Source organism: Bos taurus, chromosome 24, assembly GCF_002263795.3.
Source record: "Bos taurus isolate L1 Dominette 01449 registration number 42190680 breed Hereford chromosome 24, ARS-UCD2.0, whole genome shotgun sequence".
NCBI lineage: Eukaryota > Metazoa > Chordata > Mammalia > Artiodactyla > Bovidae > Bos > Bos taurus.
In genome coordinates, this window is record NC_037351.1 from 37,635,762 (window position 1) to 37,660,050 (window position 24,289).

Sequence of the window (24,289 nt, forward strand, 5' to 3'; positions counted from 1 at the left end):
CTTGTTGCAAAATATTTACAGCTTAACGTTTCCAGGCCACCCAGAGTGTGGTGGTCAGCGGTCTGCGACCTGCCGGCCCCACGGTGAGGAGACAGCGATCAGAGGGCTTCGGGGGACTGGGGACGGGGCGCAGGGCTCCTGCGGGGCGGGGGGTGGGGGCGGTGGGGGGGTGGGGGCAGGGCTTCTGCTGGCCTCTTTCCTGGTTAGTTTTGGCTCAAGGGCTGTGGCCAGGAGACCGATTTCCACCAGAGCCACCCTCCACGTAAACCACAGAAAAGAGTTAAACTTTTCCTCCTTGTTAAGTAGAGAGAAGCAGGCTTGTGTGCGTTGGAGGGGGGCGGAGAGGGATGTGGACAGAGGGAGGGGCGGTGTCATAACTCTTGTAGTCATAGGACTGGCCAGTTGGTAGTTACCAGTGTTCCAGACACTTCCTAATGCCAGACAAATGCCCCAAGCCCCGGCTTGTCTGGCTTCGAGATCTATTCAACCGATAGCAGCCGGGCTTCACCGGGGAAAGCCGACTTCCAGCGAGCCTCCGCGGCTAATCAAACGCAACATTGTTTTCAGAAGGAAAAATGAAAAGGTTTGTTTCAGAGTCACAGCTTTTTTTTTTTTTTTTTTTTAAGAGGCACCCAAGTTGTTTTAACAAGTTGCTACAAACCTTGGGCTTCCTGAGGTGAGGCTGTCGTGCACAGTACATGTACTGTCCCAAACTCCAAGGAGGGAGGGATCCGAAAATTAGTCATTAAAAAAAAAAAAGCCCCAGGCACTTCATGCCTGGAAATGATGTAAGACGCAGCCACTCCTCTGTTACAACTACAACCAAACTGCTCGGCGATCGCAGCAGCTGCTTTCCAAATGTCAGCGCCCAGCCGGGGCAAAGGGCTGCAGAGCCACCGAGCCCGAGGACTGTGCGCGCTACCTCTGTCGCCCACATTTTCTCCAGGCACTCGCAGGACCCTGGCAACAGGTAACGTGGCAACCTTGGCCTTCTAAACTGGCAAGCGGCAAGATTACAGAGAACAAAGGGATTTTTCTGAAAGCCAGCTGCATCTCCCTCGCCACCCCCACCCTTCCCTCCGCCCCTTGCCCTTCCCCCGCCTCTCTACTCAAAGTCTGAGAAAACAGAAGTATCGCTCCGGGCAGCTCCGCTCGCGCGCGCCCCCCGGTGACCAAAGCGCGGATCGTTGATGTACCTTGAACTCCGGGGCTGGGCTCCCAGGTAAGCCACGCTGGGACAGGGGACTGGCTTCCCTGGTGGCTCAGTCGTAAAAGAATCCGTCTGCCAATGCAGGGAGACGCGGGCTCGATCCCTGGATCGGGAAGATCCCCTGGCGAAAGATATGGCAAACCCATTCCAGTATTCCTGCCTGGAAAATCCCATGGACAGAAGAGCCTGGCGAACTGCATGCAGCCCATGGGGTCCCCAAAAGAGTAGCCCAGCGCCTACTAGGCTAAACAACAGGGGCTGCGTTGGTCTGCTCAAAAAACGCAGAGTGGAAGTCACCACTCAGAATGTCTTGCTTTTTAACTTACCACCTCAACAAAAATTTTTCCCCTTACTGAAAGGTAAGACCTGCGGGTTGAGGTTGCTGGGTTTTTTTCCCCCCTAACCAGCACCTAGGGCAGCAGTGTTTGCTTCCTTGGCAAGGTGCAAAGCTAAAACTGCTGTGGCCTTTTGGTTAGGGGGATGGCTGTGAGGATGAATAGCTGGGAAACTGAGGATTCCTGCTGGGTGGGACTTGCATTTTCCATTTGTGTCTGAATTTGTCGTTAGTTTGCAGGAGACTTTCCGGGTAGAAGCATTTCTAATTCCCATCGCTGGTTTCCGGTTGGTTGATTTGCAAGGATGACTGAAGATTTTCAAGCTGCAGGCCCAGCTTCCAGAGAACTTGCTTTGCAGCACACCGTCGTCCCCCTACCCCCACCCCTTTTATCTGTGTGTGGGGCAAACACCCACGAAAATGCCAAGGGCAGTATTTTCAACCAGCCTTCTTCCTCTCAGGCTCCTCCAAGGTCTCTGATTTGGAGAACTGCAGTTGTGAGCTCCTGGGAGCTCCCGCCCCTCACCCCACTCCTGTCTTGCTCTGGAAATGTTAACCGGAAACTAAGAAAGAGGTTCAGATCAAAGTAACTGTTCCCTTCAGAAAATTCCATTAATTAAGTAAATTGAAGTTAAATGAGGTTTGGAGGAAAGTCATTTTAGAAGGCCCAGGTCCAGGGACTGAGGTCCAAAGCCTCTAATGTGGACCTTTAATGAAGCTTGGCAACCTGTTAAACACTAGAGAAATTGAGGGTTGCCCTTTGTAAAACCAGTTGTTGCCCAAAATCAATCATTTCAAAGGAACATCTTGAAAGTAGATGGACATTTGGCTAGAGGTTGCCTTGATCATTTAATATTAACGGTTAAAAACAGAGGGCTCTGAGTAAGAATCATTTGACCGGTAACTCAGGTGAGTCACCGCCTTCATAGAACTGGGCACAAAGGTTCCAGGCAGGATGTTGAGAACGCCCGGTTTACTAATTTGCCAGGTGGGGCCGTTGCTTCTAGCAGGGAATGCCTTCAGGATTTCACGGCTCATTTTCCCACCCTCTCCAACAGGTGCTACTGAGTCATCCACGCACACAAGTGACTGCCCCGGCAGTGTCATCTGTTAGGATTAAACTTCCATTTGTTCCATGACTTTATGAAGCGATTTCTAACCACTGAATCAGATATACCACTTCCTCTAGGGCCTAGGGGTTTTTTTTTTTTTTTTTTCCTATTTTAATGTCTGTAACATTTTGTGTAGTTTTCAAAATTTGTACCTGCCAGGTCAGCAAGTCTTCCTGGGTTGAATGGACTGCTGACAGGAGGGGAAGGTTTGGGGCTCAAGGTCAGGGTTACAGAATGAAATAAAGTTTCCTGTTTGGGCAGCTGGTCCCCCATTTCCTCAGGCTCCAGCAGACTGAGTCTTGGAAGACAAGAAGCCTGGGAAGCCTGGGGTGAGGATGGTGTCAGGGGTGGAGGACATTTTTCTATTAAGCTCATCACCCAGCTTTCCTTTCTTGTTAGATATCACTTCTCAGCAACACTTGCCTATATTCTCTGTTAGCTGAATTTTTTTCCCCTTCCAGACTGAGACAGAGTAATTAGTTAAGGATGTAAGGATCACAAGGTCAGGCATTGTTGTCCATTGTGTTCATGACGACTGCAGTACTTGGATCATGCATGGGACATAGTGGAATGGTGGTAAATACTTGTTACCTGAAGGAAAGAACAGGGATGAGAAGGGACTTCCTGGAGAAGAAGAAAAAGGGACTAATAATCAGGAAAGCAAGGTCACCAGGATAGAAAGAAAAATGAATACTCAGCAAAGCCAGTCTGTGACCTTGGATGTTGTGACACAACCTCCTGTCACTGATACCCGTTTCTCTTTGGCCTTGTTGAATGCTGGCCATGTCCAGCTGTGACTGGCTGACTTTTGACATCGAGTTAGACTGTGAATGGCCCACCTCTATCAGCTGGAAGCAATGAGTCCTGTGGATTATCTTCTGAACTTCCTCCACCCTCTCTGCTGGGCTTTACCCAGGGGCACAAGTAGTTGGCTGTGGGAGGTGCCACACATTCACTGCCCTTGCCCCAGGCAGCTGCCTTTCCTCCTCAGCTCCTTCCACTCCTTTTACTCTTTCAGTTCAGTCCCTAAGTCCTGTCTGACTCTGTGACCCCATGGACTGCAGTACGCCAGCCTTCCCTGTCCTTCACTATCTCCCGGAATCTGCTCAAACTCATGTCCATCGAGTCCGTGATACCATCCAACCATCTCATCCTCTGTCGTCCCCTTCTCCTCCTGCCCTCAGTCTTCCCCAATGAGTCAGCTCTTCGCATCAGGTGGCCAAAGTATTGGAGCTTCAGCATCAATGAATATTCAGGGTTGATTTCCTTTAGGATTGACTGGTTTGATCTCCTTGCAGTCCAAGGGACTCTCAAGAGTCTTCTCCAACACACAGTTTATTCTTTGGCTCCTCATTATTCCTGGTCTCATTTCATGAGAACTAGTGTCACATGTACCATGGGACCTGAAAAGCAAGAGACACCACCATACAAACAGCCCAGCAGGACTCCCTGCCGTGGGGTTGTGTCTGGGCCATACAGCAGACCTCAGGGATGCCAGCCCCCGCTGGAGAGAGTGACTGATGGGCACCAAGTGGGGGTAGGGTCTCAGGCACACACTGCCCGCTGGTCTCCCTCGAAACAGTGAGCTGGCCATGCAGAGTGAGTGACCTGTCCAAACCAAGTGAGGTCAGGAGTGTCTGCCAGGCTGAGTGAAACTTGTGGTTGAATCGATCAGGAACCTCTGCTCACTGGCCAACTCTCTGGACTCAGGAGAGAAGGCGGAACTCGTGATGCTGCTGCCCTGCGGACACAGCGTCTGGTGGAAGGGCTCAGCCTGGAGCAGAAGCTTTTGCTCCAGACAAACCTGGGGAGACAGACAGGATGTGCGATGAAGCAAAGGAGCAAGAAACTGCCTCCAGCTTGCCTTCTTGCGGGCTGGAGCACGATGAGGAGGAATGATTACTTGTGTCTGCAGAGCAGGGCATGTGAGGGCCTGGTCTGTGCAGTGAGGCAGCTTATTATTCATCCGGCTCCTTTCCTCCTTCCTCCCTGGAACCCCCTCCTCAAAGGAAAACCAGGAAAGACTGTGGGTTAAATTGTGGAATACCATCTACCAGCTCACTGGGCCCCAGAACGCCAGCGGCCCCTTACTGACTCCCAGATGACAGGATCAGCCTTCAAACGACACCTCATTATCCAGCCATGTCACTGACAGATGAGGACACAGGTCCAGAGAATTTGGCCGGGCCCCAACCTCCCCCCCCAACCCTGTCTCTCTCTGTCCACACCACACAGCAAACACCATCAGCCTTTACAGTGGGGGCGTAAAGGGCCACTTACAGACTGCATTTCCATTTCCACTCTTCAGTGGGGTTTTGGTCATTGCCACCATTGAATAATATCCAAGGAACCCTCCCACACTGTTGGTGGGAATGCAAATTGGTACAGCCACTATGAAGAACAGTATGGAAGTTCCTTAAAAAACTAAAAACAGAACTGCCATTTGATCCTGCAGTCTCACTCCTGGCCATATATCCGGGGAAAGCCATTAAAAAATAAAAATACACCCCATTATTCCTCGCAGCACTTTTTAAAACAGCCAAAATACAGAAGCAACCTAAATGCCACTGACAAAAGGAATAGATAAGAAGATGTGGTGTGTGTGTGTGTGTATATACATATACACACACATATGTGTATGTATATATATGTATATACATACACATATGTATATGTATACACACATATACACATATGTATATATATGTATATATACACACACACGTATATGTATATATACACACACACATATATACAATGGAATATTAGTTGTGAAAAAGAACAAAATGCCATTTGCAGCAACATGGATGGACCTAGATATTATTATACTAAGTGAAGTAAGTCAGTGAAAGACAGTGTCACGTGATATATAGCTTATATGTGGAATCTAATTTCTTTTTCTTTTTTTGGCCATGCCATGCAGCTTGTGGGATCTCACTTCCCTGACCAGGGATGGAACCTGGGCCCATCTGCATTGCAAGTGTCACGCGAGTCTATGTTCCTCGGTTCTTTGTCTCGTCACAACAAAGATTTGGAGCAACGGACGTTAAAGCCCTCGGCGCGTCACAGCTCTCGGGTCTTGGACAAACCGTGCTACAGCTCTTAGGCAAATCAGTGTTACAGCTCTATTTTATTTATAAGATAGGAGGAGAATCCAAGACTCAAAGAGAAGAGAGTGGAGAAGTGCGTGGGGAGGGAGAAAGAGAGAGAGAGAGAGAGAGAGTCGAGAGAAAGCGCTTTGGCTCCTCCTTTTATGTTTTTTCCTCCACCTGGGCCTGCCCTATGCAAATTGGGCTTAGCCAGGAGTGCTGTTTGTTCTGTTTGTTCTGCCTGAAGTCTTCACTCTGGTCCTCGGACCTTCCTTGTCTTTTAGCCACCGCCATTTTGGACTCCTTTTCCCTATTCTACCTACCTAACACAAGTACAGAGTCTTAACCACTGAACGGCCAGAGAGTTCCCTGTGGCATCTAGTTTTTAAAAAATGACACAAATGAACTTGTTTACAAAACAGAAACAGACTTAAAGACATTGAAAACAAACTTAGGGTTACTAAAGGGGAAATATGGTGGGGATACACACGTTCTCCGCCTTGGGTCTGATTAGAACCTGGGTTCTTCCCATCTAAGCCTCCTTTCTCTTCTGTTAAAGAGCTGTCCTGTACTTGGGGCCTTAAGCATCTCCACTGAACCCTCATGAGAACAGTGACTAAAAGCCCTTTTGTGAATCTCTTGGGACTTGCTTGAGACTTGTAACTTCTCAGATTGTAGAAACTGATGAGCGTGACACACCCCGGGAGCATGCGGACGCTAAGGCGTCTGTCTACTGGAAGAGGTGAAATAGTCACGCTGCAAGTAGCTGCCAGGTCAGGTTTTGGTCTCTGGTTTTCAGAACCTCTGGAGGCTTATAGTGGCTCAGTAGTAAAGAATCCACCTGCCAATGCAAGAGACACAGGAGACTCAGGTTTGATCCCTGGGTCGGAAAGAGCCCCTGGAGAAGGAAATGGAGAATTCCATTAACAGAGAAGCCTGGCAGGCTATAGCCCATGGGGTTGCAGAGTCACTGAAGGATGGTGGCCACGACTTCAGGTGCCTCGGGCATCAGAGCCTCCTGCTCCCAGGCTTGTCTGGCCCTGGATAGAACTCTGTCCCAGTCCAGCCCAGGAGGAGGGTAGTGGATAGATAGTGACTGGGCGGTGGTGGGCTTGCCCTGGTGGGCGGGCAAGGTTTCTATATCTTAAAGGAAAAGAGGAATCGAACATCAAATTCAATAGTACTTCTAACAACTTCTCTCTCTCCTTGACCGTGTGGAGTTCTGGATGTTTGTTGGTTTCTCACTGTGTGTGTTTTCACATGCTGTCCTTAGAAACATCTTTTTTTTTTAAATAATGGTGATAGATGCTAAGTCGCTTCAGTCGTATCCCACTCTTTATGACCCCATGGACTATACCTGCGGGGCTTCTCTGTCCACGAGATTCTCCAGGCAAGAATACTGGAGTGGGTTGCCATTCCTTTCTCCAGGGGATCTTCCCGACCCAGGAATCGAACCCTCATCTTTTGTCTCCTGCATTGGCATGTGGGTTCTTTACCACTAGCGACACCTGGGAAGGGGTACTACTAATAGCGGCTTTTAACTGGCATCTTTCTACAGTGTGGAATGTTATCTCCATAAATTACAGGATGCAGTAGTCTGATGTGTCCTTGGAGATAAACACTCCATATCTGCAAGATTATGTGTGTTCTGTATGTGTTTTGAGTCATCCCTTCCATCACTCTCTTCCCCATTCTCACCCCCTACCCTCAGCTTCGATCTGACTTCAGGGGAAAAGAGATAAAAGTAACATTCTTCACCTTGGCCCACCCTAACATGTCCTGACAGGAGAGTGGTTCTGAGCTAAGTCCAGGCCGGTGCAGCGCTCACTTGATGCAACTCAGGAGTCGACAGAACTGAACGACTAAGCAGAGCAGAGCGCAGCTCAGGACACTTACCTGAACGTTCATCTGCAAGAGCATTCCTCATTCACTAACGCTCTACCCAGGATACAGTTGGAAAATCGTTTACCAAACAGAAGTTTTTATCCCACATTTCCAATCCAAGAGATAACCCAGAGAATCCATGTAAAACAAGCTTGATTTAAGAATAAACCAATGTGTGTCAGTGAACTGCAAACAGAAATACATCAAGCACTAATTTTTAAAAAAATCTAAAACAAGGGTGCATGCACACGTATAGCAGTCCCTTCACTCTTCATCTGAAACTATCACAACACTGTTAATCGGCCAACCTCCAATACGAAATAAAAAGTGTTTTTTTTTTTTAATATTAAAAAAGTAAATAAAAGAAGCCCTGAACAGCCTCCTGGTGTAACCTTGGCTAGTAAAGGTGATTCATTTTGATTCTTTTGGATTTCTACTGTCATAGGGGAAGGATTTTTTTTTTAATTAATCAATTCTTTGAAAAAAAGCAACTATGCCCACTGCAAAGCTACCAAATGAGAATTTTAAACTATTCTGTGGGTTTTACATTTGGGGCCGTGGTTAGAATGTCAAGCTCCTGTTATGGGATTGGCTGGCAGTTGCAGTTTACACCATTCATCTGTACATGGCTGAAGTGCAGGAATGCGGAAACCCTGGAGGAAACCACCAGAGCTGGTCTTTGGATCAAAATTAACTACCAATAATGAGTTAGGAAATTGATCCCAGTGAAGGGAAAGCATCTTAATGGCCACCGCTCAAAGGTTCAGCCCCTTTCAGTTGCTGATAACCTTGTCACGTCTCCAGATAAAAGGCAGTCTTGTCACCCCCAGGCACCTGGCTGCGAGGTAATAAAACGGTTACCTTATCTTCTAAGGGTGGGGTTAGTCCAACCTCAGCCCGAAGTAATTACAGTAAACTGAAATTGCCTGTCATTTACAAAAAAGGGGGAGGGAAAGGCCTAAGTCGGAGGAGATGTTTGTCTCACCCTCCCTGGATTTTAAAAAAGAAAGGGAACAAAACAGCCAAAAGTCTTCCAGGGAGTTAAGAAAAACAGCCCTGCGTGGCTGCCGGCTCCTGGGGGGTCAGGATGGCTGCCGGCTCAGGTCCCCGTGAAGACCTGAAAAAGAGGCTCAAGCTGATGAAAATCCGAGCAATCTTCTTAGGAGCCGTCCTTTCTAAATGTAAATGCCGGAGAGACAGAGCCCTGCCAGGGAGGGGAGGAAGTCCCAGCCACGCTGAGTGACTCATCCAGTGCTGTTAGCTCCGGCAGTTGGATAAAAAGTTCCAGGGAAAGCAGCAGCAAATCTACTTTAAATACTAGCACAGAAAGGAAATTCCTCTCTTTCAGGCCGAATGCTGTCCACACAAAAGAGCTCCTGTCGACATCTCATTTACAGTCCCCCACAGGACACCGACAGGACCATTTCAATAAACCCGGCTCAGAAACACCTATTGTTCAAAATCTTCAACTAGCCACAGGCTACCACCCCTCCCTATTGTTTTGTAAAAGAAAAGATTTAGAAGGAGCCAGATTGGGACTCTGGAAAGCCCTGAAAAGTGGAAGGAAAAAAAGCCCCTTTGACCTGATGCTGTCGGAGAGCGTGCGTGGAGAATAAAGTTAATGGATTTTCATTTTTTACAAGAAGTGCATAAGCAACGCCTGCTCCCTTCCTGAATTAGCGATCGGGGGTTCTAAAACTGCTGCCAACTTTGTAAAGCAGTTAGCTCCTGCCAACGGTTTGCTACATGAAAAGTCGGAGGCTATACTTACCCTGTTCTCAGTCTTAGAAAAGCTGGTGGCAGTCACAGCAAAGAACCAGGTGAGACTTTGATCTGGGTTACTTCCTGGGGATGTGAGCTTGCCTGTTTTTTCTAAGTAGAATTTTGAGGCTCGCTGCAGAGCTCCCCCAGGAATGATTTCTTCCTTTAAAGTGCCACCATTTTGCTCCCTCTTTTAGTAAAACTTGACCGTTTTCTGGAGTTACATAATTTCATCTTTAGATGGTTTTTCTTCAGATAGAACTCAAATGATTTTCTTTAGGTAGACCTCAAATGAAGGGCTATACTTGTATTGACCAAACAAAATGGGCTTTTTTTTTTTCCCCAAACACCCTTTACCCTCCAGGTAGATTCTTCAAGCTAACATCCCCCATCTTAGCCAGACACGTTTTCATACAAGTTCAAGCCACAACCTCTTAATTCCTTTGGGTCCTAACCCTCCTCTCTCTTAAATCCTTCTGGAATCTTTCCACCTCCTACAATCCTCCTTTCTGCTTTCCTGGATCCTGTTATCTCCTCTCTGGAGGATGACAGCCAAAATTCCTACCTCGAGGTGCCTCAGACTACCAGGTGTGACTTATTAATGGGTCATGAGTCAATTGAGGTGGGTCCTGCAGTTTCACCATTAAAAAAGAAAAAAAAAAAAATGGAGTGGATTAGAAAACTTAAGAGTGCATCAAACAAAGGCAGTCAGTTCGGTTTTGTGGGTACATCCCGGGTTAGCACGTAAAATGTATCTTGTTTGTCCAAAGAGCTTGAGAAATATTTTTTCTAATCAGTCTCACTGAGTCTGTCTGCTCCTCGCCTCCAAACTACTGTACGTGCTCCGAGCAGCAGCGGGAGATTCTGAATGGATCCAGCTTGACAGTTCTGCCCTCGGGATAAAGAGCAGGGTCCAGGGCTTTGGACTTTAGCTTCTCATCTTTAAGGTCTCAGAACTCCACATCCCCTTGACAGCTTTTACCTTTAGATGTTCGAGCCTCGAGCTCCCTGGCCTCTGCAGATGGAATTTCCCTGCAGGAACTTGCTGCTCTCTTTCTCCTTCATGTACTAGCTGGGGTGTCACCTCTTACATGAAGGCTTCCGGAAGTCCTCCTAAATGCCTTCTCTTAGTTCTCATAAGAACACCTCACTTTTTATCTGACAGAGCACTTACTACATCATGATTATCTTCAGTTCTTTACTGGACTTTAGGTTCCAAGGGGGTATCCCGTAAATATTTGGAGGGGGGTAAATATTGTTCATAGAATGTGTCACATCTTAGTTCACATTTTTTTTCCTACAAACCCATTTGGATAGTTATTATAATGTATAATATCTATTTCTCAAGGCCTTAGTTTTCATTCTTTGACACTGAAGTCTCTTGTTCATTTGCTCTTGAAACACAACCTAATTAATTTCTAAATTCACTGGACTCCTTTTAAAAATCAAAATGTTAATAAAACACGGGGGAAGCTGTTGGCCTTTTGGCTGGTCACTCACCCTCTCTGAGTCCCAGATCGTGAGGAGCAGACTCCATGATCTCTAAGATCTCTTCCCTTGAACTTTCTGAGGACCAGAGAGGTTAAGTAACTTTCCCAAAGTCATATGGCTCTCTGGTGGAAGGGTACTGTTTGTCTTTCAGTAGATTTTTAACAGCATGCAGCAAGCAAACCATTTACCCAGAAACCAGTAGCGCCCCTAACATGTGTGCCTGAAAGAATCAATAAAAATAAAGAAAAAGAGGGCTTAAAAAAAACAAAACCCAATAGCATTCATAACAGATTCCTGCCCAGGCAGGTTCCAGCATTTCTAAAAGCAGCTTTGCTCTTGTTTGCTATTAGATACAGAAACGTTCAGATTTCCTTTTAAGAATTGAAAGTGCAGGGGCTTCCCTGGTGACCCAGTGGCTAAGACTCTGTGCTCCCAATGCAGGGGGCCTGGGTTTGACCCTTGGTCAGAGAACTAGATGCCACATACCACAATTGAGACCCAGTGTAGCCAAATAAATATTAAAAAAGTGAAAGTGCAAAATTAAACTCTTGTTCATCCTGACCCCTTGCAGGGGCTGCTTCGAAGAGGACAGACAGAGCCTTTCTGAACGTGCCAACGTGAGCATTCTAGTGGCTTTTCTAGAGCTGAAGCCCCCGTGTCCTGACCTGATGTAACTCTGAGGACCAAAGCTGTAAACCAAAGCTGTAACTCACCAGGTTGAGATTCAGCCTCAGTTCCTGTGCCCGGTTCCCCATTCCTCCCAACCAGAACTACCCCACAGACCTGGCTCTCAAGGATATACTTGTGTTCTTTCCTCAGTTACAGAGCTGGGGGGTTAGACCTGCAGAAAGTCAACAAACCAGAAATACACCCCTTTAGGGAAAAAAAGAAAACAATGATAATTCTTCCCCTCACCCATGTTATGTGCCATGTTTGACTCTAACTCAACCTATATATTTATGTGTTGCTTTTTCCCCCTCTAAACGGACTGGCAGTAGCTTGCCTTCATTTGACAGAAAATTTGAAGTCACTTTCGACTGCAACTCTAGATAAACACATTCAGCACTAAGTCATGATAACCAAGTGGTGGTCTGTGGATGATTCTTACTTTATTCTTTGGGCTTCTCGGAATTTTCCAATTAAAAAAAAACAAAACAGTGAACAGGCATTACTACTATAATCACAAAAAAGTACAAATGTCAGAATGAAAATTAGGTACGCTAATATTTCTTCACTGCTGAGGCCTGATTAAATAGTTTTACTATATGTGGTTTTGTCTATTTTGTCTTTTTTTAAACCATTTGTTTTTTGAAGGAAATTTTATACAATTGCCACATTAAAAAAATAATGAAAACCTCTTAACATTATTATTTTACTCATATTTTAAAAGTAAGGAACATGTACCTGTGAGACAGCCAAACACTGGCATATAATTCCTCTTCCACCTGGCTGCAGTGTATATCAGGCTTTCCAGCTGGCGATTGTTGTAAAGAACCCGCCTGCCAGTGCAGGAGACGAAGGAGACCTGGCTTTGATCCCTGGGTGGGTAAGATACCCTGGAGGAGGGCATGGAAGATTTCCATTGACAGAGGAGCCTGGCAGGCTACAGCCCATGGGTCGCAGAGTCGGACTTAACTGAAGCATGTATGCACGCAGTGTATATTTTTAGCCTCTCCCGACATTTTCACAACTAACAACTTTTTGGCTACCCCAACATTCAGAATTCCATCTTTTTTCATGCCTTTATACCTGTGGCAGGTGTTGTTTGCTTTCTTTTAACCACCCTCCTTGCTAACTAGGCATGCATGACTTTTCAGGGAGGTAGACCCCTCCCTAGATGTGAAGGCTCAATCTTCTCTGTTCTGCAAGATGAAGGATGAGAAGGGAATTCTCTTGCAAGTGCTTTGTTGAAAGTTAACCTCCTTTTTTTTTTTAACAGTGACACAAGTCAGTGACATCCCTTTTCTTCCGCTGGACATTGTCATCAGTGAGAGACACCTTGAACTGTGGCTGCCATCTGGGGACCACAAGGAGTCTCTGCTCCAGAAGACAGAAGATGGCAAGAAGCTGGTTTTGTATATTCATTGGCTGCCCTGCCTCTAGACTTGCTGTGATCGGAGAAAATGAATGCCTTTAACATCTGAGTCACTCTAATTTTACTCCCTTTTATTGATTTACTAATTGATCTGTTTGCCTGGCACTTAGGCAGTGACTTAACAGATGCTAAGCATCCTTCCTGGCTTGGGAAACTGTTCATGCTTCAGGATTCACTTCCTTTGTGTTCCGTGAGCACCTCCTACCTATCTTTCCTGTAGAACTCATCACGCTCTGCTTGTTCCGATCCTGTGCTGATGCTTTAGGATGAGAGCAGAGAGAAATTAGTGATAAAGTAGGTCTTTGTTTCCTGCTCCACTCACATGTTGGCGTAAATGATTTTGTTTGGCAAATGCGATGACACAAGAGATCACCAAATCAGGTCATCTCTATTTCAGAGATGTGCTCAGCTGCGGTGGCCCAGCTTCCTCTAGTGGTGCTTAAAGATGACCAGAGCTGGTCCAATCCTGACTTGCCAGTTACTGGATGAAGGACTTCAGATGACTCATCTCTCACCCCATTTCCTTATCCATTGAGTTAGGGTGATGGCATCGATGACCTCACAGTGTCATGAGACAGATGATGTAGTTTTTTTTTTCCTCCATTTATTTGGGGGCACCAAGTCTTAGTTGCAGCATGCATAATCCAGTGCCTTGACCAGGGTTTGAACCCAGCACCCCTGCATTAAAGAACATGGAGTCTAACCCACTGGACCACCCAGGGGAATCCCAATGATATAGTTGATATCAAGAAAGAGGATTTGGTGTGGCACTAACATCTCAGACATAGGAAAAGTGATAGTCGCTCAGTTGTGTCCGACTCTTTTTCAACCCAGTGGACTGTAGCCCGCCATGATCCTCCATCCATGGAATTTTCCAGGCAAGAAATACTGGAGTGGGTAGCCATTTCTTCCTCCAGGGGATTGTCCCAACCCAGGAATCAAACCTGGGTCTCCTCCACTGCAGGCAGATGTTTTACCTTCTAAGCCACCAGGGAAGCCCCACAAACACAGGAAGGAGGCTCTTTCTTCTTTCCTTCTATGTTATTTGATACAACACAATTCCAGTATTGCAAAAACCATCTTGAAACTTCCCTGAGGAGGTTTTACTGGAGCAGGGAGATCCTACCCTTTTCAGACGTTGGGGTTTCTCCAGCATAAAGAGTCCTACGTGGACATCCCAAGTGCGAGAGGGCACACTTCCAGACGGCTGTCCCTAGTGCTCACTGTTAAACTTTCTTCTAGTCCTTCTGGTCTCAGCTCATAAATCCTCTCTTTAGAGAGGCCTTCCTTTACCACTCAGCTTCGAGCAGCCCCATGCTCTGCCCTCCCAGCCCTGGAGCCATCCACTGAGAGGAGGAGATGCAGAGAGAAAATAAAAATGTCCTGTGAAAGTCTTGCGTCTTCGCTAAGCTTGAGCCCTCCCCTCTGGTGGGGGCTTGTGGCCTGCCTGGTCCATTTTTATCAGCTTTGCCCCACTGCGCCCCATTCCCAAGTGGGCTCCCCAGGTGGTGCAGTGGTAGAGAACCCACCTGCCAATGACCAGCGAAGGAGACGCAAAAGACTCAGGTTTGATCCTTGGGTTGGGAAGATCCCCTGGAGAAGGAAAAGGCAATCCACTCCAGCATTCTTGCCTGGAGAATTCCATGGACAGAGGAGACTTGTGGGCTACAGTCCATGGGCTCACAAAGAGTTAGACACAACTGAGCACACACACACACACACATATGCCCCACTTCCACCCTCTGAAGCTTCCACCTCCTGAAATCACATGGATGACTGGCCCCGGCCTCTGTTGTCTCCTACCTTGGAAAATGCAGACATTGCAATGAATTTCTGAGGTCTTGCAGGATGGATCCCCATCAGTGATTAAAACTTTTTTCCTACTTTCTATATTACCACTCAGTTCGTAAAAGACGAAAACAGACAAACCAAAGACATTTTCAAGTATGTTTTCGTTTGCGCTCATGGTCAACATGATTGACTTCCAGCTAGAGAGGATTGGAGGGCAGGATGTGCATGGGACCAGCTCACTTTAAGTTCAAGTGCTTGAGAATTTAAAAGCACAGACCCTCTCCAAGCTCTACTTAAGGCTAGTCAACTAAATTTTCCTAGTTTGCCATAGTAATTAGGTAGGATACTAGTCCTAAGATGATGCACTTAAATTACTAAAAACCTATCAAACAGACAACAATAACTTTATCTGCTTTCAATGCCTGAGAAGCAATCGTGCATGACATCTCAGAATATGTTTGGGAGGCAGGCCTAAGGAAGGCTATTTAATCTGTTCAATCATCAGTTGTTGTTGTCTTAACTATGTGAAATAAAGATAGTAACCCTTGCAGGGTTGTCGGGAGGATGAAATGAAGTAATATTTGAGAAATGCTAAGAATCTTGCCTGACACATAGTAAGTGCTCAATTAATAGTATACGGCTTCCTAGGTGGCCCAGTGGTGAGAATCTGCCTGCAATGCAGGAGATGTGAGTTCTATCGCTGGGTTGGAAAGATCACTTGGAGTAAGAAATGGCAACCCTCTCCAGTATGCTTGTCTAGGAAATCCCATGGACAGAGGAGCCTGGCAGGCTATAGTCCATTGGATTTCAAAGAGTTGGACACGACTTATTGACTAAACAACAACAACATCAACTGTTTCAAAATGGAAATCTGTCTTGTCTTAGCAGCTAGTAAGCCGGCAGTACCGCTGCTCCTGCGTAGAAGGCCTGCGAAACTCTGAAGCTATACTTGAACACAGATGTGGTCCAATGATGCCATCTCATCTCCTTGGCAACCAGCTGTCTCAGTTGTCTAATCTGGTGCCAGGTAGGTGGTAGGTGACAAAACAAACTGAATCTTAGGTTAAAACTCTGTCATTCAATACATCCACCATCTGTTGCTCCTATTACAGATACACACAAAAATTCTGATTTCATGTGACCTTTATATTCACAGTTTTAGTGAGAAAAGTACAAACACTGACCACATCAGACGCGTTTTTATTTTTAGTTACTCCCCAGATGTTTACCTGAGCTAAAAATAAGCAAAACAACCAAAGCTTTTCTACTAAACATGTCTCGAAGGCTCTCATTTTAGTCCATTTTCCTATTGCTCACCTAAGAGGGATTAGGAAGTATGTTGTCAAAAAAATTTTTTTGAGCTTAAGAGAATGGTTGCTCGTGCTTTGTGGCTCAGTCATGTCCAACTCTTTTCTACCCCATCGACTGCAGCCCTCCAGGCTCCTCTGGCCACAGGATTCTCCAGGCAAGAATACCACAGTGGGTTGCCGTTTTCTTCTCTAGGGGACCTTTCCCTCCCAGGAATTGCATCCGTGTCGCTTGCGTTGTGTACAGGTGGCTTCTTTACCACCGAGCCACCAGGGAAGCGGAAGGTGGAAATGGTTGGAAGAGAATGGTTGGCAGCACTTTGTCAGTGATACTGGATATAAAATGAACACAAGCATTCTGCAGAAAGGAGTAACGGAAGCAGTGTTGGCTGAAAGGGCCCAGTGCCTGGTACACTTAGGAAGTATGAAATAATGAAGTATGAATTTAAGTATGAATGGAGCCAAAGTCCTTGGAATTCCAGGTCCATCAATGAGTAGCTCTGTGATCTAGGGCAATGTACATCACTGCTTCATGTTCTTTTTAACGACAATCTGTAGAACAGGACAATAACTATAAAATGACTGTTAGAGTGAACGCTGAGGAGGCGGAGCTTGTAAAAGCCCTTTGGTAATTGCAAAGGTTCTGGGCTGAGGTTACAGTAGAAGGAGCACAGGTCATAGTACTAACAGTTACTTTTTTGGCAGCCAGCTGAGTAATGTTTCCAAACTGTATTTCTTCCTGGAGCAGCATAAACTCAACTGGCCTTTGACTGAAATGGAGTTGGGATTCTGCAGATACCAGAAGTTGGGATTCTGCAGATACCAGAAGGTGTTCTATAAAATTTGCACAAAATTGCAAGTCTCAGCCAAGTAAGATGGGGAAAATGCTGTAAAAATTAATAGGGCCAAAGGGAATGGTCTCTAATCACTTAGTCACAAACGTCTCCTCTCCACGGCCCCCCAAACACTCATAATATTTGATGTAAAAATAACACGGCAACAAATAGGTATAATGAAAAGGAACGGTTCTTCCAACACAGCTCAGGTTGAAGCTAAGTAGATTTTTAAGAGTGATTGGAGTCAAACATATCTTGGAGAGGAGATAGAATATAATTTTTTAAAATGATGCACACATACAGTTGTTAATTTCAGTGGTTTTTGGGTCCATGAAGAAGAGAGTTGGGACTGGTTGGTCTAATGTTACCCCTGTAAGGGCCTGTTTGGGGTCTCTATTTTCTTGGCTAGAAGTTTTCCTCTAGAGACAGTTCAGAAGCTTTGAATAACTAGGCTCTCGAAGGACCTGGTTCGAATGTGGAGCAAGGAAGAAAGCAGAGTCACAGGCAGATCATCTGCTGGGGGACTGGCCTTGGAAATATCCAGGGGAGGAGAGAAAACATCCGAGGGAGATTTTGGCCAGTGGAGGAGTTTGGGGGAGAGATAAAAAGTCTGGGCACTTGGAAAGGGAGGCAATGGGCAAGGCGAGGGCAAGAAAATATTTTTCATTGCTTTGTCTGGGGCAGAGGCAGCCCTGAGCTTAACCGTGAAGCAGGTCAAATTTCATGTGGTTTTCTCTCCCGAGGCCACCGGAGACCCACCACTGCCATGCTCTTCCCCTACTCACTCAATTCCAAATTTACCAGGCTGCCCCAGTTCCTGAAGTATTTGCTCCTTGGAAGATAAAAATCTAGTGAGTCCAATAAAATAATGCACTGGAGGATGGCAAGGATTGCATTTTTAAAAGAATTCTTGCAAACAGATCCTTCCTCCAGAGTAATAAATATGTGTTTAAATAGAGGGCGTCTGTAAAGTCTGCCTAAATTCCAAGTAAGGTCTAAATTGGGAATTTCTGACAGTTAATAGACCTACACCAGCAGTAAACGCCTTTCAGTGACTCTCAAATCATAATTAAGCCTGGAAGGAGAAGAACTGTTATAGGCATAGAATTGTGCTAAGTACCTTTTACATACGATCATCATTCCTTTTTTATGGGCTTTCCAGGTAACGCAGTGGGAAAGAATCCACCTGCTAAAGCAGGAGACGCAAGAGACTCGGGTTCGATCTTTGGGTCAGGAAGATCCCCTGAAGCAGGAAGTGGCAACCCACTCCAGTATTCTTGCCTGGGAAATCCCATGGACAGAGGAGCCTGGTGGGCTACAGTCCATGGGGTCTCAAAGAGTTGAACACAACTGAACACACACACACACACACACACACACACACACACACACCCCATTACTTTTTACAGGTTTGGAGACCCTGGTGAACTTCAGAGAGGCTGGTAACCTGCCTGCAGCCAATATCATACTCCAAAGGTGGCTAAAACAATATTGTCCATCTAACATGGTCTTCTAGAACAGGGTCAGGAAACTTTTCTATAAAGAGCTGTACGGTGAATATTTTTGGCTTTGCAGACCACATAGTATCTGTCGCAAACACTCAACTTTGACTCTGTGGCAAAGCCACAGACAAGATATAAACACATGGACATGGCTGCCTTGGAGAGGTGAGCCTGGTTTGGTCCAACAGTCATAATTTGCCAACCCTACTCTAGAACTCTGCCACTTCCCATCATGCGGTGGAGTCTAATACCCCTCCCCTTGAACTTGGGGAAGTGTGTGATTTGCTTGTGACCAACAGAGTATGAAGGAAGTGAGAGTGTATGCCTCCAAGGCCGCATCAGAGAAGGTGATGCTGCATCTCCCTTTGTCCCTGGGCCATCTGCCTGCTTGGAGCCCTGAGCCGCCACAGAAGCATCCCGTTGTCCCGAGGCCGCCATGCTGAAAGGAAGCCCAAGTCAGCCACGTGGAAAGACCATATGAAGAAGCCTTGAGACTCTAAGAAGAGGGGGAGATCCTCAGCCAGCCTCCAGTGTTCCAGCCCTCCACCCACCCAGCTGCAAGCTGGGGAGAGACCTTGGGCCAGAACGACCCAACTGAAGCTCTTTACAAATTCCTGCCCACTAGAAACAGAGAAATATTAAAACTTGGAAGGCACTAAACAAAAAAAACTCAGAACCTTGTTCCCAAACTAGTGAGTGGAAGATATGAGATTCAAACTTAGGTTTGCTTGACCCCAACCACGAGTCTGTTCTATTACATGATTCTAACAGCAGCCTTTTTAAAAATATGGTGCTAAAATATACATAACATAAAAGGTACCGTGTTCCATTTTTAAGTGTATAGTTCAGTAACTACATTCACACTGTTGTGCAACCAATCTCCAGGCCCTCTTCATCTTGCAAAACTGAAACTCTTTACATTAAATGAGAACTTCCCCTTCCCCCTCCCCAGCCCCGGCAATCACCCTTCTACTTTCTGTCTCTGAGTTTAACGACTAGGTCTCTCATGTAAGTGGGATCATATAGTGTTTGTCCTTTTTGTGATGGGCATATTTCACTTAATATAAACATATATTTTTATATATAGGGACTTCCCAGTTGGCGCTAGTGGTAAAGAACCCACCTGCTGCTGCAGGAGACACAGGAGATGTGGGTTCGATTCCTGGGTCAGGAAGATCCCCTGGAGGAGGAGATGGCAACCCACTGCAGTATTCTTGCCTGGAAAACTCCATGGACAGAGGAGCCTGGTGGTCTGCAGTCCAGGGGATCACAGAGAGTCAGATGTGACTGAGCACACACATGGGTTATACTTAAGCACTCAGGTATATTTAATTTTTTAAGCCCATGTTGGGTAGTGAGTCTGACCAGTGAGTAGTAAAGATCTGTCAGGGGAAAATGTCAGCGATCCCAGGTGTTATGAGTCACAGATGCGAGGTCCCAGGAGGGACTTTGCAACAGCAGTCACTCTGATGGTGACAGTTCATAGAGTCCTGCCTCTGAAGGCTTCCTTTGAAGAAAGAGGAACCCATGAATCAAGAATAAGATAAGACTGTTTGGTTTATTTCAACTTGTGGGCTGTTTGACTTCCTTCTCAGAGCCATGCCTCGAGGATGAAATCATTTTCTGCCACACAGACCGTGCAGAAGGCCGTCACACACGAGCCTCACTGTCTGCTCCTTTACTTCCTCTGGGTCCAGGGCGTGTACGGACTTGGTGGAGTGCCTGTGCCTTGCTGTAAACTGTGTATGCAGCAAGTCTTCTGCAGGGAACCGGCTCTTGGGAGAGTGAGCCTTCAATGCTGCTTCGTGCTTATAGAGACTAAGACCCAGCCTGTGGGGGCTTCTTGGACCTCCTTTCCCTTCCTCCCATCTCTGTCCTAGGACCAAGAGGCAGGCCTAGGCTGAGGGGCCACACTGTGACCATCCCAGCTTGACCTTCCCCTCCCCACACCTGCCTTAGCTGCGCGGAGCCCACCTGTTACACGGAGAGAGGGGACGGAAGTGAACTTTGTGTACGAGTCTCCCAGGCCTGCAGTCCACGGTTATGAGCTGAGGGTGTGCTCCCCCAAATTCAACTGTTGAAGTCCTTACTCTTAGGACCTCAAAAGGCAACTGTGTTTGGAGATACGGCCTTTAAAGAGGAACTTCCCTGGTGGTCTACTAGTTAGGACTTAGCCTCCTAATGAAGGGATGCAGACTTGATCCCTGGTCAGGGAACTAAGATCCCACATGCTTCCTGGGCAAATCAAACAAACAATATTGTAACAAATTCAAAAAAGACTTAAAAAAAAAAAAGGCCTTTAAAGAAGTGATTAGGTCAGATGAGAGTGAGCTGGAATCCAATAGGATTGGGTCCTAATAATAAGAGAGAGGTGCCGGGGAGTGTGCTCACAGAGGAAGGGCCACCTGAGGACGAGGGAGCAGACAGCAGTCTGCAAGCCGACAAGAGGGGCTCCAGGACACACAGCCTGCTCACGCCCTGCCCTCAGACTTCCAGGCCCCAGCACTGTGAGGAAGTGTATTTCTGTATTTCTGTTGTCTGAGCCGGCCAGTCTGGTAGTTTTACAGCAGCCCGAGCAAGTGAATGCACCGACAGAAAGTTCACAGCCTGGAGGCTGGGACTTCAGCCCAGAAAAGCTCTGCAGGTCATCCTGGGAAACTCAAAAGGCAAGAAAACTTTGAGTACAATTCCTCTTTCTGCATCTCTCCCAAGCGCCTGCTGGCAGGTTTGGGAGGTGGTGCTGGAGGCTGAGGCTGGGGTGAGGCCCAGCGAGGAACCTGGCGGCTCCCAGCCTAGAGGGAGCACCCTAGCTCTAGGTTCTAGAAAGTCTGGCAAATGTGGGGAGAGATTTATAGGTGTTTGGGGCCTGGTCTAAGAGGCACTTTGCTAACTCCCTTGGGGCTCCTGCCTTCCTTCCCCCATCCCCCCGCCAAGACTCCCCCTTTCTCTATCTCTGCAAGATGGCTTGATTACCAGGAGTGTCTGAAGGCAGGGCTGCATCATGCAAATCCTGACTCGGTTTTGGTTTCAGTGCTTCTTTGGTGGGAAGGGTGCTGTGCTTAAGCGGGCACGCAGCTGTCAGGTGGCTAGGGTGCTGGACAGAATGAAGGCCTCTGAAGATGTCCAAGTCCTAATCTTCAAAATCTGTGTACACTCCTTCCTTGGCAAAGGGGACTTTCGTGTGTGATTAAGTTGTGAAAGTGTCAGTCGCTTAGTTGTGTCCAACTCTTTGTGACCCCATGGACTGTAGCCTGTCAGGCTCCACTGTCCATGGTATTCTCCAGGCAAGAACACCAGAGTGGGTTGAGTTAAGGGTCTTAAAGTGGAATGATTACTTTGGATTATCAAGGTAGGCTTCCTTGGGGTAGGTCAATGAAATCACAAGGACTTCTAGGAGGGAGGCAGGAGGGTCAGACTCAGAGAAGAGGTGGTTCCAGAAGCAGAGAGGGGTGTGTGTGTGTGTGTGTGTGTGTGTGTGTGTGTGTGTAAGAGAGAGAGGTTTGAAGATGCTACTCCACTGCTGTTTTTGAGGACCCAGGAGGAAGGGGTGACAAGCCAAGGAGTGCAGGCAATCTTCTGGAAGCTGGAAGAGGCAAGAAGTTGGATTCTCCCCTGGAAGCTCCATAATGGAGAGGCCCTTGAGGACCCCTTTTAGACTGTAAGATGACTAGTGTTGTCTTCAGTCCCTAAATGTGTGGTAATAATGTTACAACAGAAATAAGAAACCAATACAGGTGGTAAGGATGAACAGCTGCTATCACAATTAAACAGGCAGAGACAGGTGCCCAGAAATGTAATCACAAAGTTAAAGCTTCCATCCCTTAAAACAGTGGTTTTCAAAGGTGGTCCCCCAAACAGCAGAGTCAGCAGCACCAGGAACCTGTGGGTCAAGTTCCCAGGCCTCACCCAGACCCAGGATTCAGAAGCTTTGGGTGGGGGGAGCTGGCAATCTGTGTTTTAAAAAGCCCTTCGAGTGATTCTGGTGCAAGCTGAGGTTCACCTACAAAATAAATGACGTTGGCTAGCTCTTCAGGGATGAGGGGCACCTGTGTTTCCTTGGATGTGTGTGTGTGTGCCTAGTGAACCTACAATTAAACTAGTTATGTCGTGGTTTATGTTGGCTTGGGATCTGGAAATGATAGGCAATCTAGGCTCCAAGATGGGCTCTGAAGGGGGAACGTGGTGGTGGTGGGGCTAGAATTCAGTCTCCCTGTGTCTATGGGTTCCCAACCTCTTCATGGCCTATGCTGTGCTAAAGAGACAGAGTAAGGCTGGATCGTGGTTACAGAACCACGTGAGATCCTGCAAGATCCTGCACACTGCCCCGCCCACACATTCTGCGGAAGAGGTGACTTTTCTGAGTTACCCAAGGCAGTCCCAAACTGGCTAGTTGGATATTCAATTTGAAAACGTGAGTGTGGCCATTCCTTCCTGCCAGAGGTTAAAGTTATGCAATCGCACAGACAGGGCTTTCGGTCCTGGGTCAGTCTTGGGTTAGCTGGGTGGTCTCCGAATCCTTGTCAGTGAAGTGGGCATGCAGATAGTACTCTGACAGATTGCTGAGCGGTTAAGTGAGATAATATAGGGGAAGGTCCCAGTGCAGGGACCTGGAACAAAGTAAATGCTGAACACCACTGTGGTGAATTGTAATTGATTGTAGTTAACGTTACTAATTGCAATTATCAGCAGTTGTTTACACCAGCTCTGAAATCTCCTATTTCCAGGCTTCTCACTATAATGGATCCAATACACAAGTTCACCTATGTAAGGGATTCAGTCTATTTCAAGTTCTGCTAACAACATCTCTCCTTGAGATTCCTCAAGACTCTGTGAAAAGGAAAAGTTTTCCTTTTTATAATCTGAGTGCATTTCTCCTAGCTTCCCAGTAATGGAACTTTTCCACACAGCCTGGGCCTCCAGCTGGGGGTGTGTGTGTGTGTGCGTGGAGGGGGGTTGCTCACAGGACCTCAGCAGGGATATTCCCATCACCCCGTACACCCCAAGACACACATGCAAGCTCAAACAGGGTGTGATGACCAAAAGGTCTTGCTCACAGGTCTTGGCCACCAAAGCTACTAGGTGGCATGTGCCCAAATCCTTACACAAGCTCTGCATTGTTGTAGGATGTGGCCATCACGAAATCATTAGGCAGGTAATGTAAAGGTTTCCATGAAGGGGGAGGTTACGCCTGCTGGGAATCGCTGCCAGGAGCCCCGAGGCAGTAGAGGCAGAGGTGTTACAGACCCAAACTTCAGTTCCTCTACACTCCTCCCCTCTGAACAGACCCATGAGGTGGAAGGTGCCACTGGAGTTCGTGTCCTTCCTCGTCCTCTGTCGCTATGGCCTTCCTTCTATACTTTTGAGCCTTAAAGTTATCCCATGGATTCTTTTTTGCAAATTGAAAAAGCATAGCTTGCCTTGTAATAGAATATTTTGTTAAAGGGCTCCCTTCTCTCTCTGTGCTTTTAATATTCTTTTTCTTTCTTTCTTTTTTATATCCTTTGACCACACAACGTGGTATATGGGAACTTAGTTCCCTGACCAGGTCTTGAACTTGTACCCCTTACACTGGCAACAGAGAGTCTTAACCAATGGACCCCCAGGGAAGTCCTGATTCTGATTACTTTTGAAAAAATGCTTTTCTACTTCTTAAAAAATATGTAAATATAATAAGGTTTGGTAAGGACCAGCTCCAAATATGTTGGAAAGACCACCACTTGACTCTTCCTTCATGCTGGCCAGCATTTTAAATATTTCCCATTCATAAATCAACTGCATTTCACTATGAATTCTGGGGTTTTGTTTGTTTTTCTGCTGGGCAGCTGTTTTGTTTTGGTTTTCCCCTCTTTCATCTCGTGATCTCATCCTTTTATTTTC

At 46.7% G+C, this 24,289-nt stretch overlaps 1 protein-coding gene and 1 long non-coding RNA gene across 22 annotated transcripts in view; one reads left to right on the forward strand and one right to left on the reverse strand.

The window, feature by feature from the left end:
• Positions 1-24,289, reverse strand: part of DLGAP1 (DLG associated protein 1) — a 782,615-nt gene that overhangs the window by 60,680 nt on the left and 697,646 nt on the right. The gene's annotated exons all lie outside the window — the stretch shown is intronic.
• On the forward strand, positions 815-19,387 carry LOC101903604 (uncharacterized). Of its 2 annotated transcripts, none has more exons than XR_009492724.1 (3): positions 815-1,222; positions 1,295-9,449; positions 11,453-19,387. It is a non-coding gene; the product is annotated as an uncharacterized lncRNA (long non-coding RNA). The 2 variants fall into 2 exon arrangements; XR_239836.5 differs by having other exon boundaries at positions 12,821-19,380.